Source organism: Crassostrea angulata, chromosome 3, assembly GCF_025612915.1.
Source record: "Crassostrea angulata isolate pt1a10 chromosome 3, ASM2561291v2, whole genome shotgun sequence".
In the NCBI taxonomy this organism is placed as follows: domain Eukaryota; kingdom Metazoa; phylum Mollusca; class Bivalvia; order Ostreida; family Ostreidae; genus Magallana; species Magallana angulata.
Window position 1 is genome coordinate 2,380,470 of NC_069113.1, and position 20,982 is coordinate 2,401,451.

Here is a 20,982-nt window from a genome sequence, read left to right on the forward strand (position 1 = left end):
ACACCAAGCACCCCTGTAACCAAGAGCCAGGCAATGAGCTAAACAGAACCGAACTCCACCCATCTCACACGTAAATCTTTTCTGAATACCTGAAGTTGTAAAATTGTTTGACATTTAATATAAATAATGGTGATCAACAGAATAATCTGAAAATACAATATCCATTAAAAAAATATGTATTTATAGTATGGTTATGTGATATTCAAAAATGGAAATGTATTCATATTATTGGAATATGATATTCAGTTATCAATTTTATTATCAAGAACAAAAAACAAAACTTACTTGCATCTATTTCTGGAAACAATGTTCCTGAAAAAGTTAATGATAATAATCACAATAATGATACTACGAAATTATATCTATGTCAATAATAAATGATCTCAAAAAAGTTGAAAGATTTTAAATTATACAATTTAAAACTTATACCTTGTGTAACAATACACAATTGTTTACTTGTTGACTGAATACGTTGACATACATATTAATTGCTAAGCATTTCGAAAAAATTGCATATAGTTTTAATTTTTGTTTTATTCATTTGATATGTATTATTGCATCAATTTCATTTTATTTTACACAATGAAAAATGTTGGACATTTAAAAAACACATACGTTGATATCCTGTTATGATTAAATTCTTACTGTAATGCGCTTTCTGATTGACTATTAAAAATTTATGTTATATCGTATAAAGAATATTGCTTACGTCACAGTGTGAGTTAATTCAAAAACACATTAATCCGCCTGACGTTACGTTTAAAGGACTATATATGATCTGAGTCTAACTTGGCCCCCTAAATTGAACATCCTCATATAACTGATATTTTTTGTTTTCTGTGCACAAATATGCGTGTGAAGATTTTTCATAATTTTCATTTTGATTCAAGTGCCCACAATTTAAAGATACGACATCATAAAATTTACCTTTTACCGCCAATTGTGCATATTTTGCCTAAAATGGCTTGTTTTCAAGCAGTTTTTTCTTTCAAAAAACACTGAGCGCATGCTTGAACAAACAAAAAATTTCATAGAGAGGTATCTATCCAAGATTAATAAGTAACAAAAATATTTTTCTTGCTCAAAGTGTCGCTCTATGTTTCCCATTCAAACAAAGATCAGAAAAATGTCAATTTTTGACTGATTTTGATTTAGTTATAAAAATAGCGTCACTTCTGACGTCATTCACTACCAGTAAGTGCAAATAAATCAAATAAATAAGTGAAAACATATTTTATATAAACTTTTAAAGAAAAAAAAAATACAAAAAAAGATAAAATAAAAACCAACAGTTTAATGTATCTTTAACATTTTTAAAAAATGGCAGTTATGGGTGCAAATTTTGACTCATACCATATTGAACCATTTAATGTTATTTGAAAGGTGAAAGGACCGTTTAAATATATAACTAATAGCAAAAACTTAAATCATAAGGAATGAATTCAATAGCTACCCATTTTATACGAATATAAAATGGGCTGGGAAGTTTACTCTTTATTAACCGCAAAGTGGTTTAGAAAAAAAGAGCGTAAACTGTTCTATTGATTTCATTCCTTAATTAAAAACAAAATTATTGAAACCAGATTGAAATTAAAATAAGAAGATGATAATGTAAGTATGCCTTTGTCTTAAAAATATATAAAGAAGTATACCTGCTAAAGCAATGCTCAAAATGAGAAATAGACCGATAAATTTCCCCATTCTGAAGTGCTGATACGTTCAAATAGAAATCCAACAAAAGTTGATTTACAATTACCACCGTACTGACTGGTATATAAATAACCTTGACCCAATCAGTATATAAGTTACAAAATTGAGGGATAAACACGTACTTCTATGCGTGTCGAACTATCATTTTCGACTCATGTTTCATATTAAGTACATAATTAAGTCAAATGTCAACAGGTTGTGAAAAGGATTGTATATCAAATTGTTTAATAAATATTAATGAAAATTTCAATTCACATTCCCATGCCAAGCTGTTTGTTCTCTTTTTTCAAAATGTTTTGATCACGTGAGCAAACCCCATCTATATCCCGCTATACATTTGAAAATGATACTTTATATTAAAAGAAAACCAATCACCATTAAAACCTAGAAAAGATGATAAATGTCAAGTTACAATTACACGGTTTAGATGTCAACTCAACATGTAAGAAATTTAAACATTTAATGTATTAAGTTTTCATTTATTTTCCAACAATAAATCATATATCGAGATGGGAAAATAGACCTTCAATGTCTTTAACCCTTTATTGTCTTAGCGTACGTATTTAATCTATGAATTAATTAATTTTAAGGTGGTTTGAAACATCTGTCGATAAGATGTGGATTAAATTACATGAAAAATGAAATACTTTCATTGGTGAAGAATTTTCAAATCTCACAATATTTAACCCAAAAATACGTTTAAAAATTTTTAGAATTGTAAAAAATTTAAAATCAGTGGCATTCGAACTCATGACTTACAGATCCATAACAAACCCTCTAACTAACTGCGCTACGCTGTCGGATGAGAATTCTGTGAAAGAAACTTCATAAAATTATACTTGATTTTATTGTTTATTTCGATATACATGTAAAATACGTCACAACATGGAGGTGTTCCATACCACCTTCATCACGACTTTCTGTGTGGGTGGGTGGGTGAAAGAACAGACTATTTTGGCTGAAAAAAGATTAAAGAATGAAAATAATATCTGTGGCCTCATCTTGAATAAATCTATTATTTTACAATATGCAATAATATACAAATATTGACTTGGGTTGAGGGCAATATTGATTATATTAGCCCCCGAGGGACGAAATACTGCCCGACGCGACGCGACGCGAGGGCAATATTTTCGTCCCAAAGGGACTAATATAATCAATGTTGCCCGAAAACACAGTCAATATTTGTTTTGTTATATGAAGAAACAAACCAAAATTTAAGAAAGTAATTGAAAACAAATCGCCGTAATTTTCTCAGCTCAACAAAGAATTCACGAATTCAATTTTGTGCAAAGTTCATTTCCAAAATATCTTGAGGATCAAACGTCACTGGTGATATTCCGCCGACCGTAAGAATTACCATACAGATGTTCTACCTGATTTTACTTCACAGTAATTCGCAAATCCTTATATCCGGCATGATAGCAAACCGGCGCATTGCGCGTCCGTTGTTTACTTGCCTTGACTGACTGTCTATTATGACGTCACCTTGTTTTGGAGTTAAGAAAAGTTATTAACGTCATCGTTTACGAATCAACAAATCAGAGGCAATTATTTTAAAATAGAGGGAATGTTCTCTAGATGATATTCCTAGCCAGTCAATATCAAAAATATTATTGACCAGTCAATATTTTTCGGACGAGCTAATATTAGCGAGCGCAGCTCGCCGGCGCGCAGCGCCGGCGCGAAGCGAGCTCTACCGGCAAGGCGTGTGTGAATAGAAAATTCGGACTATAGTCTGTCCCAAGATATTTTGGATTCACGTTTGGACGATTTTTAATAAAAATACACTTACCTGTGAAAGAAGTGCAATTGAAATAGTTGAAAGGGATATTTTCCAAGATAATTTCATTGACACATTATCATCTTTCACTGGAACGAAAACAGATTCCTTACGGAGATTTATAATGGGGAATGTTTACATATTTTCTCCATTCGGAATACACTCGGAATACATCGCGCAATATTTCAACGTTATCATCCGGGCTTGCTGCAATGCAAAATCTCCGTAGACATCACATTTTTTAGCATTGTGTTGAAACCTGATAAGCTAACAGGGGCGTTTTGACTGAGAAATCTTGGAAATTTTTCATACTTTTGAATGAACATCGTTTGGATCCTGAGGTATTTATAAATATCAAACAATTAAGCCAAACGTGAATCCAAAATATCTTGGGACAGAGTATAGTTGCACATTCATTCAACGGATTTTTTGGCGTCAGTAAATCGGACCAGTAATGCATCGTTTTAATCGTCCCAGTAGTTCCCTATAATCATGGCAATTTTTATCACTTCACACTCTCACGAGAATCAGCAAGACAAATTTAGACAGTAAAAACAATAACGATGTAAGCGACATACAGTCAATGTTACCTCTAAAGTTCACCTCAGTACACTTTCAATCAAAAATAATCGCGTGACGTCACAAACGTTTACACATTGATCCGATATATTTTTTCGGAGTCAGTAAATTTTGACCCACAATTCATAGTACCAATGGTTTCCAACCTCACGTTCCAACATCACGTTCTCCCGAGAATCAAAGTAAAACCTTTGAAAAGCTTATAAGATGTGTAATTTTAAGGACATCATGCTTTTTAAGTAAATAAAACAGTATACTTCGCATACTTTTATTTCTCAGGGGAGTTTTAAAGAGTAAGACGACACTTAAACGTCAGCTTTGACGTCACAATAACCACTGTAAAGGGGAAATTACTCTAATTGAAGTTATTGTAAATCTGCTGAAATGACCAAAATCCTCTCAAAATCTTGCAAAGGCTAAGATAAAGAACAGCTGAAGAATAAGGACATTTCTTCAGATACAGGAAAAAGTTGTAAATTGCACTAATTTGGATGAATGCTCACAAATATTTTATTCACTATAATTACGGTAATTTCCTGAAACGTAACGTTATACGTAGCAGCGCCTTTTTTTAAAGGGGTTGGGTGGGTGGATGGCAGCCTCATCCAAAAAATCTTTGCAAGCAAAAAGAAAAATAAATCATGAAAATTCTAATCCTTCTGCTCTTTAGCAGTTCAATGGTTTCTTTATTTTCACTTCCATTTATTACATGCTGGGGGGGGGGGGACAACACTATGTTCTTTTAACATGATAAGCAAATATTTTTAAGCGTAAATTAAAAATAAAATTAAACATTAATTATTTTTTTTAAGTGGAGGGGCAAATCCATGGTAAGTCGATTTTCTATGTATAAATTGACAAAAATGAAAAAAATTTTAGCATGGGGGGAGCTCTATGATGAGTCAAGTTTTATATGTAAGTTTAAGAAAAAATGTCTACTGCAAAAAAAAAGGGGGAAATCAATCAATCAATCATAGTCACAATCACTTTAAAAGAGGAGATGCAGTGCAATGAATATTTATATATTAACATTTTTATTATTTAACAACATTGTATCTGAGATTAAACTATTGTTCTACATATAAATAAATAAATTATAAAAATCTTAATAATTTAATTCTGGTTGTAACGCGGCATTTGATTGGATAGAAAAATTTAGTAAAATTTGTATAACCTGGTTTGCACGTCACAAGACACGTCACAATGCACCAACGTACTAATTCACTTGACGTTACGTTTGAATTTTGAACAGATTTATATCATTTTTAAAAGTAAAACGGACTCAACTTGTACAGCAAATTCCAGAAAATTAAATTATAAGGAATGAACTCAATATCTACCAAAGTTATACTTCGCGGATTATAAAGCGTAAATTGCCCCAGCCCAGGTTATACGAGTATAACTTGGGTAGACTGAGTTCATTTCTTAATTAACTATGAATAATGAAAATTTACTGAAAAATAGGTATGTTTTATTTTTTGGCATTCAAATTTCACGTTGTTAATCTTATTTTATCAAATTTATTATAATTCATTGTTTGATCACATGCTGTGCTCGCCCCAACGGTCGCACCGTAAAACATATTATAATTATTGACTATTGGTCTATATACAGTTATATAGTGAGAATATACTACTGAATATAACAAAAACACTTAAACGTATTGATTTTTTAAAAGAACAAAATATGCAATCAACTTTGATACATCAATTCCTGCTTGATTGACCCTAAAACTGAATTATGCATTTCTAATGTACGTTTAAGGTAAGTTTATAAGATGCAAAAAATGAAGCCGTCATCAATTCAAATTTCTTGTCATAAACAATTTATTTTTAAACTAAGTCAAAGTCTGTTAAGACTTATACATACGCAAGTTCCTAGAAACTTCTCTAAAAAATTTCATGTATTACTGTTTACTGTGCGTCATAAGATACAATGTCAAAGATCATTTCGAATAAAAATGTAAAAAGGGAATAATATAAACCCTTTTATATAATATATCCTGTATCCGAGACACTAATATCATCCAGATGACCGAAGGCCCGAAGGCTGATATTGGTCGAGGGCTGACACAGTGAGTGATTAGGAATATGGTATAATTATATTTATTACACATTTAGTATTGTTATACTTTCATGTCAAATGCTGAAATCGCGTAAGGTTCGACGTAGAATTCACGTCATTCCTATATAAAAGCAGGAAAGTTTTTTTTTATTTAAGACATGAAGTATGATAAAATAAATAGTGCCTGTTTGGGAGGATAACAGTTAAAATTGACACCTTTCCAAAACCATTGTCAACCGCCAATTTGCGTCGCTTTACAATGATTTTCTTGGGTTGTCAATTTCAACTGTTACCCTCCCAAACAGACGCTATTTATATAACAACATATCGCACATATCATTAAGAAAAAAGAAAGAAAACCCTTTTCCATGTACCATTTTTTCTATCTTTTAAATTCCAAAGACACGTAGCTATTGTCTTAATCAAAGTAGTGAGTAAAGTAACAACAACAATTTAACACAAAACGTAAGCATAAGCAATCGTATTATTAAAGGAAGTGAACATGAAAAAATTATCAAGAGCTCAAATTTGTCCGCTGTGTATAATGATATCTGAAAACCATTTAGACACAGCTTTTCTCAGTAAGAAGATATACCACTTAGAATAACTAATTCTTGCAATCCATGAGCGCTGCCATATTGTTAAAATCATTACCTCCCTGCTGGGTTATCTCTTAGCATAGAGGGCAGCACCGATACTGACGTCAGTGAGACACATATTTACTGATGATTTTACTGTTGTTACTGATAATTGCTGTTGGTTCTGATATTTACTGATATTTACTGATGCATTTGCTGCGAGTTCTGAAAATTACTGATATTTACTGAGATTCAATGTCGGTACTGAGAATTGCTGATAATTACTGAGAATATTCTAAGGCCCAAACATTGTCTTTTAATTATTAAATAACACATATTTCAGATTTAACACAATTTACTTAATTATATATTCTTTTTATTAACTGGATATTTGGCTTCTTTTGAACTTCGGAAGCTCACAGATCACATTTTAGACTTAATATTAGAAAGCCGGTCAAAAAATGGTAACTAAACTTAAGGCAGACTCCACAAAAATTTTAATTTCTAAATGCGGTTGACAATTTTTTTCAACAATGAAAAACACCATTTTTCTTAACATCGTAATTTTTTTTTTTCAAAATAGAGAAGATACCCGGTCAGGACTTCAAACTGTCTTTGAGGTTTTACTTCACAGAAACATTAGCGAGGCAGTATCTGTGTATAGTATACATACTTTCAGCAAATCAAGAGGTTTGAATGTCGCAATTCAACCTTGTAAATTGTCAGTCTGCCACCTTGTGTCTGACATTACGTAATATCCGTATACAGGTATCCATGATCTTGACAATATTTATTTAAAGTGAAAAGTATTATTTTTATTGACAACAATATAAATAACGTATTAGAATGATTTTCATATTCATCATTTTAGTTGTTGCGCGCTTAATTGATTCAAATAAAGTTGGATATATGATATTTATTACTACATGTAGTATTCATCTCTCTCTCTCTCTCTCTCTCTCTCTCTCTCTCTCTCTCTCTCTCTCTCTCTCTCTCCTACCATTTGCTGAAATCAAAATAGGTTACAATCGGCGAAGATAACTGACCGTCCTTTCACTCTTTCTCTTTTAATACATGTGTATTATATCTTATGTGTTGTTATGATCTAGTTACATTATTTTAAATCAGCCCACCCTTGCGCACTCTCTCTCTCTCTCTCTCTCTCTCTCTCTCTCTCTCTCTCTCTCTCTCTCTCTCTCTCTCTCAGATAATCTACTAAAAGGTATTTTGAGGCGTCAATGCAGAAAAGTATAAGCACGATAAAGTCCCATTACAGCATCACAGCCGCCGATTGCAACAGCGATTTGATTTTAAACTTCTCTCTCTATGACCAGCGGCTATATATAAATTTAAAAAAAAGACACACGATTTAACTAATTTTCCTTAATATATGAACGCTTAGATATTTAATCTCCACGCTGAAAAACAAGCAGAAAAAATGTTTTGGTATGTCTGGGATCAAGAAAAACCTCAGAACTAACAGAGAACGCTTAGACTATACACACGACAGGGAGACCACGGCAAGGTGTTAAAACTGGCCACCTGTGTATATGTCTTACAGCCGCAAAAAAGATTCTTTTGTATGTCTGGGATCAAGAAAACCCTCAGAACTAACAGACAGCGTTCAGACTATATACACGACAGGATGACCGCAGCAAGGTGTGAAAACTGACCACCTGTGTAAATATGTCTTGCAGCCTCAGAATAAACAGATGTAAATGGCCGGGAAATACACCGTGAAACAAAAGTGTTTGATTGAAAACAAAATTAGTGATTATGGCCGGGATAAAAACATCTTAAAGTGGTTAAAATCTTCACATTTTTTTTAGTATGGATTGTTCTATATATACAATGTTACACTGTAGTATCGAGTGGATTGGCGCACCGGGATGGGTTATATAGCAATTCTATAATTTCTACATGCATTTTGTTTATGTGCTGAATTGTGTTAATCAGCTAAAATAAAACTTAGAACAAGAACAAACAGAAAAAATATACATTAAAATAAATAAGCAGATAATAAGAAGAACTAGAGCAAAGCTCGTTGCAAAGCAACGAGTGGGTCTTCCGTTAATGTCGAAAGTAAAGCTAGAAGTACCTCTAAGAAGCAGAGTTCTTAAACTAGTAACAGAAGTATCTTAAGTTCAAACAGATAAAATAAATCGAATGATTCTAGCTACGACTTAACAAAATCCGAATGATTTTAAGTACGAATTAACAAAAACCTTAACAATTTAAAGAACGACTTCACAACAAAATTTCGAATCGAATGTGTTTAAGTACGACTTAACTATTTCCGAATTATTTAAGGTACAAGTTAACTTAACCTTTAACTAACATCTATTTTATCAACCCAGAATGCAGAATCATAATTTCCTCAAAAATAAGTTTTTGGATGCTTATATCTCGCAATCAATCATCCGATTTTTAAACGGATTTCAGTTTTTAAATTTAGATTGATAAGCTTTTTTGAATTTATAATTCATAAAAAACTATTGCTCCGGAATAAGTAATTATGAAAAGCTTTTAGAGCCCTCCTGACCTCTAATTTGACAGGACAGCCCACTTTTTTTATTTCAAAAAAAAGGTCTAGTAAATATAAACTTATTTTGTTCAACAAGTGTTCAAGAACTGTTGACCGTTCAAGTTATATCTGAACAACTGTGTTAAGGGGCCAACCCTTAAACTCCGTAACGGAGTCACCAACAAAAAACTTTTTGGTAGAATTTTGTTTAAAGCATTATTATGAGCAACTTTTTCTCTACACTGCTTTTCAAAGGGTCGATCTTCCGTACTGTGTGCTTGAGCATCATCAAATATCAGAAACTTACCGATGTATAGTTTACATAATTATACCTTTGTGAATATTTTCTATTTAAAATTACTATAAACTAGACAAAATTAAGTGACCATTTTAAATGGCCCAGCTTAAATAATGGACAATAGGATAAAAACTATTTTTTTTAATTTTGCTTTGACCTTGACCTATAACTTAGAAATTTCTCCAGCTGGCATAGAACTTCTAATCCAATCTCATTCCCCCTAATATACAGGCATTTTGTTTTAATTTGACCAAGATTAAGCAACTAGTACTGGGAAATAATATACGGTCTAAATATGATTTTAAAGAGATCTGTTTTGACCTTCATATTGACTTGGTTCAAGGTCACTGCACGCCATTAACCAAAACGCTCTGTTTGAATTCTGCTAGGACCTTCACAGTTGACCTTGAAAATTGGCTCAAGGTCACTACACACCCTTTACTCAAAAGCACTATTTATGTGAAGTCTGAGCCAAATAGATCTAGGTAGAAAGTATAAATGTTCTGAAAAAAGGATTTTTGCGTGATCCAATATGACCTTGACCCTTTACCTATAAAATCATTCAAGGTCTATGCACATCGTTTGACCATAGACACTCTGTGAGTGAAGTATTAGCCAGATTGAACCAAAGGGAGAGAAGATATCCCCTAGACAAGGATTTAATACATAACTGTGCAATTACCTTAACCTTATACCTATAAATATGGTTCAAGGTCACTGCAAGCCTTTTACCCAAAGGCACTCTGTGGATGAAGTATAAGCCAGATTGAGCCAAAGGGAGAGAAGCTATGCTCCGGATAAGTGATCTTGGAGGGAGAGAGAGACGGATGGACAGATGGACAAACTGATCACTATAGGGTACCCGCATAAATAAGCTTTTCTATCTAACTGTGAAATAGTTTCTGTGCTATCTGCCCATGGTGAATAATCATCAAAACCCTTCCCCAGCAGCATTAAATTTTCCTCATTTTCAAACTCGGAACACCTTTGATGTAATCCGATCGCTGCATTAAATTCTTAGTCCGATAACTCTGATTTGTTTATCATAAAAACATTCTGCATTGCCGACAAATAAAGTTTTTTTGGGATAATAAAATACATATTTACTACTTGGACGATAGCAAGTTTATTGTCCACCTCGACAGCAACTATTTCCCTCGGCTTCGCCTCATTATATAGTTGCTGTCTTGGTGGAAAATAAACATGCTACATCCTCATAGCCAGTAAAAAGGTAAATAATGTCCCATCCACCTACATTCCGAGTTATATAACCTCCCATTTGTAACCTGCAATATCACTGTGTAGTCAACACAACAGTCATAGCCGCAAGTTTCACAATTTAATCCTGCTTCTCATGCATTTAACATTAGTAACCTTCATATTGCATACCAATTCAAACAGGAGACATCTCTCTAACTAAAGATAATCATTTAAATTCATTTCATGAATCATTACAACACTCATAAGCCTTCAAGTACAGCAACTCTCAATTTATACAAAATTATTAACGGGTACTTTATTCGAAACTGTCCCTTGCTGCCTTTAACTTAGTACACTATCATTTAATGAAAAGACGTTTTGTCTTAGACTTAGAAAGCTAATGCAATTCTGAGAAAAAGTATACCACATATTGCCAATTCCATTGAGGTGTAAGAAAAATATGGCCATTTAAGTGAACCCACCATTTCAACTTTCCTCCATTCAACACAGCCTTATTGGGTTCTCCATAGTAAAACATCTTTACCTAACCTTTTAGAGGACAATTGCTGCTCAACCTCCTTCAATAAGAAACCTTTTTCAATATAACATACATCTACATGATATTATCATGATAAAAGCATCACATCACTTAGTAATGCCCTACATGTACACTGTATTACCCCCCCCCCCCCCCCGCCCCATCTTTTGATTTTTATAAAGTCATGGTTTGAAATCTTATACCTAATTTTATGAAACTTTTGGCAATTTCTTTGAGTCATTTTCACACATAATTTAAATTAATCATCGATGATACTAAATTTTGATCTTTTTTGTTTATTGAATGATTTGTAGCATTTTAAAAAACAAATAGACATGTAATTCTGCATGTGATTTCTTTTTTCCATGAAAAAAGGTAAGCTAACAATCATATTTAGTGAATATCTAATCTATTCTGGTTTCTTGTCTCCTTTTAACTATGCTAAAACAGTAACACCTACAAGTTCCACATCTGCCTTTAAAGGAGAATTCCATGGAAAATGTTGAAATTTTACACGTTTTACTACATTTTTATGCATATATACATTAAAAGGTAAAAATATGTTGTTTCTTGATCATTTCTAACGTAATCAACATGGCAGCTAGATGTTATTTCAAGGTCAAATGTATATTTACATTACCAACATGTAATCTTAATGGTGACAATTGGAAAGAGCGTAGTGATTTTTCAATTACCGTTTGTAAACTCATCTAAATATAATTATAAAATTGTGAAATACACAAAAAGGAAACATAATTGCATACTTTGATTGAAAAACAAATTTTCACAGCATTACTTTAATAAAACAGCCTTAATTTTGTTTGTTATAATTTCTTATCAAACACAAACCACAATAAGGCATGATGCTTTCTTAAAGTTCCATTACAGTAACTGTTCATGAATTATCCGATTTAATTTGAAATACCAGTAAATAGTCTGTAGAACACAAGGAATATGCATGTGGGTAGAGGTGACAGGTTAACCTCAAGAGCTGAAAAGAACAGGTAAAAACCATGTGGCCACCAATAGCTGAAATAAACTAGAGCAGAGCTCGTAGCAAAACCACGAGAAGGTCTTCCGTTGTTGCTGCTAGTTGAAAATATATGTGATACTAGACTTTGACCCGTGCGAGTTAACACCAATGCTTCCCTTTTGTAATTGTTTTCAATGTACCTAGATCTTTCTTGCAGAAAACACACAAATCCATTTTCTATATTCATTCAATTCATAGTGTTTTGAGTTTTTATATCACGTGAATCGAAGAATATTATTTTCAAAAAATTGATTTCTCCATTAATGTGCATAAATTTAAAATATTAGGCTTAAAGAATATTAAATCAAACTGAATTTCAAAAACTGCTTTAGAATTTGCACTGTTTACCTTGTATGCGTATAGAAATTGTCACACATGGCTCACCGTAGATGATTTTTTCAAACAAATGAAGGCGGTTTCCCGTTTACAAGAAATTTTATTTTGGCATCTGCAAAAATCTTTGAAATATTTGATTTCAGATTATGGAACTTATGTTAATCTAATGGCAAATATCAAGAATCGGGCACTGGGCGATTGTTCTAGCACGCAAGCTTCGCTAGTCGCCTACTTTGCCTGAATTTATGTCGTTACCTACTTACGCAAAGCAGCAAATAAAAAATAAGACAAAAAGACAAAAAATTCATTGTTGCTTAAGAAATTTTAAAAGCCTTATGAAACTTAAAAATGAGATCTGTAACCTTTTTGTTTAATTCTATCATAGGATTTTATCAATTTAACACTCTCAGTGAAAGGTTTATGGAGGTAATTTATTTTTCCCCAGCATACATTTCTCTGACGTAGATAACCCACATTGCTGCTGGTGACTGGGTCAATGTTAGAACTGGGCCAGTGTTTATACAGAGTTGATGAAAGTTACAAAAAAATTTTTGCCTGGATGTATAAACAGTCAATGTTAGAACTGGGCCAGTGTTTATACAGAGTTGATGAAAGTTACAAAAAAAATTTTGCCTGGATGTATAAAAGCAAAATTTTGAAATGTCATGAGAGGACAAGGATTTAGTACATTTCTATAAATGAACCTCAGGTAACCATATATGATTTGTGCGAAAAATGAATAGATAATTTGTGAAACATGGGACCATCGCATTCCAGATGTTTGTACAGAGATGTGGCAGTCAGTGTTTACATAAATATAATGCTGTTTTTAGATTTCAAATAAATATAAAAATGTAATTTCATTTTCTTTGTGGGGTTTCTTACCGTTACTTTTTATTAAAATGCTCTAGAAATTTTTCTGATTTGTTTTTATCTTAGATAAGTATGCCGGTTCGGTTTATGCTGTCAGAACTAATTAAGACACTTTTTAAAAATCAGGATGCTCAGCAATGCACCTTGTGTGCTCATTTATGTAGCACAAATAATATTTAAACTGATAACAACACATTAGGAAATTCCCGAGTGCAAGAAACAATAGGTCACAATAACACTGATCCAGGGACATTCCATTCTTTAAATGTCACATTAAACAGTGACTGCTGGTGGGAATGCAACATTCTGACAGAGACATATCCGTCCCTGATTCTGAGATCCAAAATCTTCCTCCATAAACCCTGTTTGAAAATGACAACTCTTTACATCCATTTCAAGTTTTAATTCACATTTTGATGATGGCATTTTATCTCTGTTACACTACTGGCTCTAAAAAGTACTGAAAGTGACATTTTTTGCTGATAATTTTTGATATTTACTGATATTGTACTGTTAGTGCTGAGAATTGCTGATATTTACTGATAGTTTTACTTTTGTTACTGATAATTGCTGATGGTTCTGATATTTACTGATGCTTTTGCTGCGAGCTCTGATAATTACTGATATTTACTGAGATTTACTGTTGTTACTGAGAATAGCTGATAATTACTGAGAATAACAGACAGGGGGTTTTAAAGAGAATTAGAATTTTCCATTGGCTATTGACAAAAAAAAGACGCTTGATCATCCAATGAAAACAAATACACATAGTTTGATTGACAGGTTCAGCCAGGTGCAGGTCTCACCCGATGTCCGAGGTGAGTTGTGCTGCTTCTCAGTAAGAGTTATCGATGTATATAATTAAAATCAAATACATGAAAACATGATCGTGTAAGTTAAAGTTGATTTAGGTTTGTTCTAATAGAAATCATGTTTTGCCAACTGTAGTTAATATCTTTTATGTATAGCGAATTTTAATATTGTACCAGTACTGAAACATCGTATAAAAACGTTATATATACATGTACTCTGTAACTAGTCGTCTTTTTATACAAATACCTTCCCTCTTATTGTTGAAAATTAATCAATTTTGTAAAAAGATAGATTTTTTTTTCATGTTAATACCTACAAAAGAGTTTTGCCAATCACAGACAGTTTAATTTAAAGTAATGAAAAACACGGGCGCCATTTTGAAACAATTAAATTGTCAGAGAGTTTCGAATGAAATCTGATGAAGTTTCACACGCTTTGCTCGAAACGATTTACAAGCTTTGCCCGAAACTCTGCACGCTTTGTCTGAAACGCTAAACGGTTTACACGAAACGCTTCACGATTCACTCGAAGCTCTAGACGGTTTACACGAAACGTTTCTCGCACGTTAGTCGCACGCTTTTTTGGTGTAGTAGTACGTTTTATGGTCTGTAAATTTTGTCAGCACGCAACAATTCTAAACTTGCACATAGTCTTCAAAAATTTAGAAATATTTAAATAAAGAAGTCATCTTGGAGAAAAGGTTACGTGTTTTGTAGGTGGGTTCGGTTTAAAAAAAAATACAATTCCTGACATGAATCATGAGTACATACTGTTTATAACAAAACTTGCAACCTTTTGAAAATTTAACTCGCCATTAAACATTTCATTTTTTCAAGATTGTTTGAAACGATTACATAACCTGTGTTCGACAAATAGTTTTCCTAAAACATTTTCTTCCTGTCTTTTTCAAAACACGTTTTATATACACGTTTTCATAAGAAAAGCAGAACTGAAAGTTTAGTCATTATAATCGTTAGACATCATCTTTACTACTATATTAAAAAAATAGACTCGCATTTTTGGGCTTTAATACCGATAAATCGTAGAAGTACTGTCTTTTGTGTTATATATTTTAAACATCATTGGTACTTGAAGATTACCATTTTGTTTTTATTTTTTCTCAACCAAGCTTCGCTCATTAATAATCAACGAAAGTTCCTCAAAAAATGCCAGAAATCATCTGAATTTTTTGGATTTTACAATCTTACGCATGCGCATTTCATTCACGCTAAATCACGGGAGGCTCTTTATTTTTTGTTTCTACTCACAATTGCATGGATAAAGCCGGAAACTATAAAACAAATGCGTGTAAATTTTCATTGGATTTTTTTCTGTTCATCAAAGAAAATACGGGAGATAACTCTAACACAGTGCCTTTACTATAAAAAATCCCGAGAGTTTCGAATGTCAACATGGTGTGTTAAAATCGATGTTGAAAAAATGTTGAATTCTGCAATTATAGATTTAAACATTTCGAAGAAAGGTATTTACAGCTTCAGAATCGTTCGTTATGAACAATTTGACGGTTATTTTCAATGCAACTTTATTAAGTTTTTCAAAAATTGTTTTGGAGCGATTCTGCAATTTTCTTCTACATTACAGGTATATGGGAGGCATTTTAACTATGGTGAAGGCCTTCCCCGAGACACAGTTAGATTATTCCAAATCAGCAGAGTGAAGTGAAATTATTAGCATCAGAAATCAGAAATGCAATTTAATTTTAACGAAGACTGTCTTTTTTGCGGAAAACCGGTAAATGATAATGCAAAACGAAAAAAAAAAACATTGTGTACACTCGGTTCAAACAACTCAGTTTCAATCAACTTTAAAACAGATTTGCAATGATAGAAACGACGAATAGGCAGTCGAAGTTAAAGGTAGGATATAATTTGCTGGGGACCTTCTGCATACTTTTTATAATGAATCAGTTTTTAAGTCTGACGAAGAGAATTAAAGGTTTCTGATTAAAACAGCGGCAACACTGATCAAGAATGATATACGAAACATGCCGGTAGATAAAGCATTTTATCCAAGTGTTCAGGATATTCTGTGAAAAGAGGGTCATTTACCAGACAGTTTATCATCATTTCTGAAAGTAGTAACTTCTGAGAATGTCTCATCAACCAAAATTAATTTAATTGGTCAAGCTATCATACAAGCCACAAGACCAAGAATAGTGATAGAACCTCTTCAAATTGGACTTGCAGTGCAGCTGCATCATATGCTTGGGTCCAGGTTTCTAATAGATACCCTAAACAGTATGGGTTTTGTTCATCATACTCTGAAGTCAAGAAATTCGAATCATCTGCTGTCATTTCATCAAAGCAAGAGACATACCCTTTAGACGAATCACATTGTCTACAATTTGTAGCAAATAATGTAGACCTTAACGTCAACACCATTGATGGAAATAACACCTTTCATGGTATGGGGATTATATCTTGTTTGTCTCCCGGGTTAGAGAAAAACCCTCTACGCATTCAACGCTTTGATGTTACTACTGATGACTTAATTGCATCTGGCCATATCAGCTTATTTTACTTAAATGCGGAAAAACACAAGAAGTTCACACAACTTAAATTCCAAGAGCTGAGACCTCTTAAAAGCATGAACTTTTCTTGGAAGATCGACACCTTGAGAAATGTTTTATGGCCTTTAAGATCACCTCTGCCTGGTTGGTCTGGATGATGCAAATGGTTCAAGAAGGAAATAATCAAGGGGTTTCAGATATAACGTTAATGCCAATGATTGATTTGAACCCAAGTGATTTGAATTGCATCTTTTTAACGTTGATGTTTGTTTCCAAAGAAGCTTCACGATATATTCGAACTCCAATCATAACGTTTGACCAACCCTTATACTGGGAAACAGTTATGATGACAAGTAGTGAGGAATGTAGCAACGTTGTTGTACGTCTGGGAGCTTTCCACGCAGAGATGAGTTTTATTGGCAGCATCTGTAGAATTATGTCAGGCTCTGGGCTTAGAGAAATACTAGAGCGCATATATGCCCCAAACGCTGTTAGTCATATGTTAAGCGGGAAGGCAGTTTCCTGTGCAGTTCGAGCAATGATGCTTTTAGAGACTGCGATGCAATGCACGCTTAACAAACATATATTCGATATGAATCAATGTGATAAAGTTGAAAGTGACTTTGAGGAGGCAAGTCCCATTTTGGACAAAGCAGAAGAGTTAAACAGTCGCCTGTGTTCTATGACATTTTTGTTAAGCAGGCTATTAATGATCCTGTTTTCACTGCATTGGAGAAGCGCATTCGAGACAAAACAAATGAAATCAAACAATCTCGAACAGCAAAATTATGACTTTTATTTAGTGAGATGGTTGCCATTTTGAAACGCTTCTTGGTTGCAGAAAGGACAGTGAATTGGCAGCTTCATCTTTCCACATTGCAGGTCACAATCTGTATGCTAAATCTGTGTATTTGTATCTATCTTAAATGCAGGACCTAGACAGAGTCCACCCAGAGGTATTGAACCATTTCATGAAAAGAAATCATGTTTTACGAAGAACCGATCGGTGTTGGTCAGGTTTGTATACTGATTTGATTATAGAGCAGGTATTGATGAGGAGCGTGAAATCTACAAGCGGATTAACACGTGGAAGAGGAATGGGGGAAGCTCAGAGGTCGCAATGGCTTTTGTCTATGCCAACATTAGCAGAATATAATCAGGCAATGCAAACATTTACTGACACAGGATACCAAACAAGTGATCAGTATGTCGATATGTTCAGATCAAGAATGGAATCTGAATCAGATCTAAATATATCAAACAAGCAACGCTTTGCTGAACCCCTTGTACGAAAACTGCAAGAGAGCAATATCGAAGCTATACAAAGTGAGTGTGAAGCAGATTTGTTGATAGGTCAGACAGCTGTTAATAAGGCAGACGATCACACAGTGGTTGTGTATGGAGAAGACACTGATTTGCTAAATCTGCTGTGCCATTATGCAAAAGAAAGCAGACAAATCTTTTTCACCGACAAACAAACGTCAATGAAAAACCACAGAGTTTGGGATATATCAAAAGCAAAGTCAGTTCTTGGAAGTGATAGTTGTCGTCAACTCCTGTTTATTCATGCTTTAACAGGGTGTGATACAGCTAGTCGTTTGCATGGCATTGGAAAACCTGCTGCCTTGAAAAAGATAATGACTGACATTTATCTAAAATCACAAGGAGCTGTATTTTTGCAAGAAAATTCTAGCAAAGAAGATATAATAAAGGCGGGAGAAGAAGCATTAGTAAACTTGTGTGGTGGGGTACTGCTAGAGGGTTTAGACATTCTCAGATGGAGAAAGTTCACGACAAAAACAATGTCATCTAAAAGGAATGCTGTGGTCCAAGTGCAGCCACTTCCACCAACATTTGATGCTGCCGTATTTCATTCAATGCGAGTTTATAACAGTGTCAGTACTGGAGAGGCAAATCAGTGGCAGATCTTGATCCTACAGAATGGGGTTGGTTTCTTAAAACTGGCAAACTTCTACCTATTGAAATGTCCAAACCACCTGCACCCGACTTCCTATTGAAAATCATCCAATGCAATTGTAAAACCAACTGCGACAATAAGAAATGTAGCTGTCGAAAAAATGGCATAGCTTGTTCAGGTGGATGTGGAGAATGTACAGGAATCAACTGTTCGAGTTCAAGAAATACTCCAGAATCTGATGACGAGAGTGAAAACAAAATTTTAAATTAGAAAACTGTTATATTCCTTTACAATAAAAGGATGTTAATTCCATTTCCATTTTATTTTTCATGGTGTAATGTAAACAATTTGCATCAATTGTACATATCCAATCTTGTTATCAGGTTATAAAATAAGCTGATACCATATTGATTTGATTTGGTTATTAAATTTTTCTTTATTACCATGATTCAGTGAAGATATTTCGTTACAAATTGATTTGATATGGTTTTTACTTTTTCCAACATTTCTACAAATTTTTACTAACAATACATAAAAAAGCAATATTTGACCCAAAAGAATCTTAAATATTTCTAGTGAAATTGTTTTACATGTATTACTCGGACAAAAAAAAATTAAACTTGAGTTTAGAATAAGCTGATACCAATTTATAAAATGTTTCCAGATTTCCGCGATTTTTCAATAAAAATGCTATTTTTTTTACCCCAAAATACCTTCAATATTTTTTGTAAAAGTGTTTTAATCAGTTGTACAGATTAACTCATTTCATTTCAGAATAGCATTAATTGATACTCATTGATTTAATTTGGTAATTAATATTTTTCCAGATTTCCGCGATTTTTCAATGAAAACCCATGTTTTTACCCCAAAATAACAATTTTCCGCATATCATGCAAATGTGTATTTTCAATATGTTATTTGCATATATAATAACCTTTCATTTCAGTAGTAATTAGCTTTGTAGCAATTTTCTTGAGGTTCTGCTGAAATTTTGAGAGATTGGCTAGACTAACAGAAATAATGTCTTTTTTTAACAGGGTGTCATAAATTATGTTGGTAGTCATACTGACCTGTGCATATGCAACATTTTCAGAAATACATATACATTGCGTGTCAAAGGACACAGCTTGACTTTCCAAAGTAAAACGCCGAGTATTATAGTCTGTTTAGAACTAAAACGCTTAAGCCATGTTGACAGGTTGCAGAATGAAAAATCAATTTGCATTATCCAACGATTTCAATCGAGTTGATATTACTGTTATTGATAACAAAATTCAAATTCTAAAGAATTGTTAAAAAGTGAAATAAGGTTTCCAGGTAATCAGATTTAAAAAAAAATGATTCTTTAATATGTTATGGTTTTGTTGCTTCAATGCATACACAGTCCAACAGTTTCATATAATTCAATCTAATAAAATTGGTTTTGAACCACAAAAAGAATGGCTGTGAAATATCTTATTTGGTAAACATTCGCTGCTTGGTGTGAATTACTTATAACATAGAAACTCAGTACCAACACAAAAACTTAAATTGTCAAATAAACTTGAATATCAAATATCGATGTTTCAACTATTGTTTTTCGACTCCGAATAAAAATAATATCTCACCATTTGTCTTTGAGAAGATTTTGAAGAAATTTCATGGTTAAATCCTAATCAATGATGGAACCAAATTTTTCGCGACAAGACACAGATATAAATTAGCTGCTTTCACCAACTAAAATCGATTTTTTGAAAACGGAGAGCATTAATGTGACAGATTGCTTGTATAGCATTTCATGCTATCTGTGGTAAAAATTATTTATGAATTTATCTATATTTTCACAGATGAATAGCCATCTTTAAGTACTCCTTAAAATGGGCTTAAAGAAAGCGTAAAGATGGCTTAAAGGTGCTTAAAGGCAGCTAAAAGGCCAATTTTAAGAAACCTTTAAACCACCTTTAAGGACAACTTATAGGTCTCTAATGTCCAAACTTCTCAAGCCACTTTTAAGCCATTTTTTAGATCATGAGATTTTTTAATCAGTATTGTGCTTACTTTCTCAACAAAAGGTATTAACTTAATGACAATTTAATCAACTCTGATCAATGGATAAAAATATACCTAATATTTATGCAAAGTATTTATTTAAAAAAAACATAGCGTGCGCCTGGACAAAACAAACACCTGCTCTGTATATCCTGTATGTTCTGTGTTAGTTCCAGG

At 33.1% G+C, this 20,982-nt stretch overlaps 1 long non-coding RNA gene across 1 annotated transcript; it reads right to left on the minus strand.

Moving 5' to 3' along the window:
* Positions 1-20,575, minus strand: LOC128175097 (uncharacterized). Its single transcript, XR_008242634.1, has 3 exons — positions 20,385-20,575; positions 286-312; positions 1-89 (listed from the first exon to the last, which is right to left on the minus strand). It is a non-coding gene; the product is annotated as an uncharacterized LOC128175097 (long non-coding RNA).
* Positions 20,576-20,982: the final 407 nt, after the last annotated feature.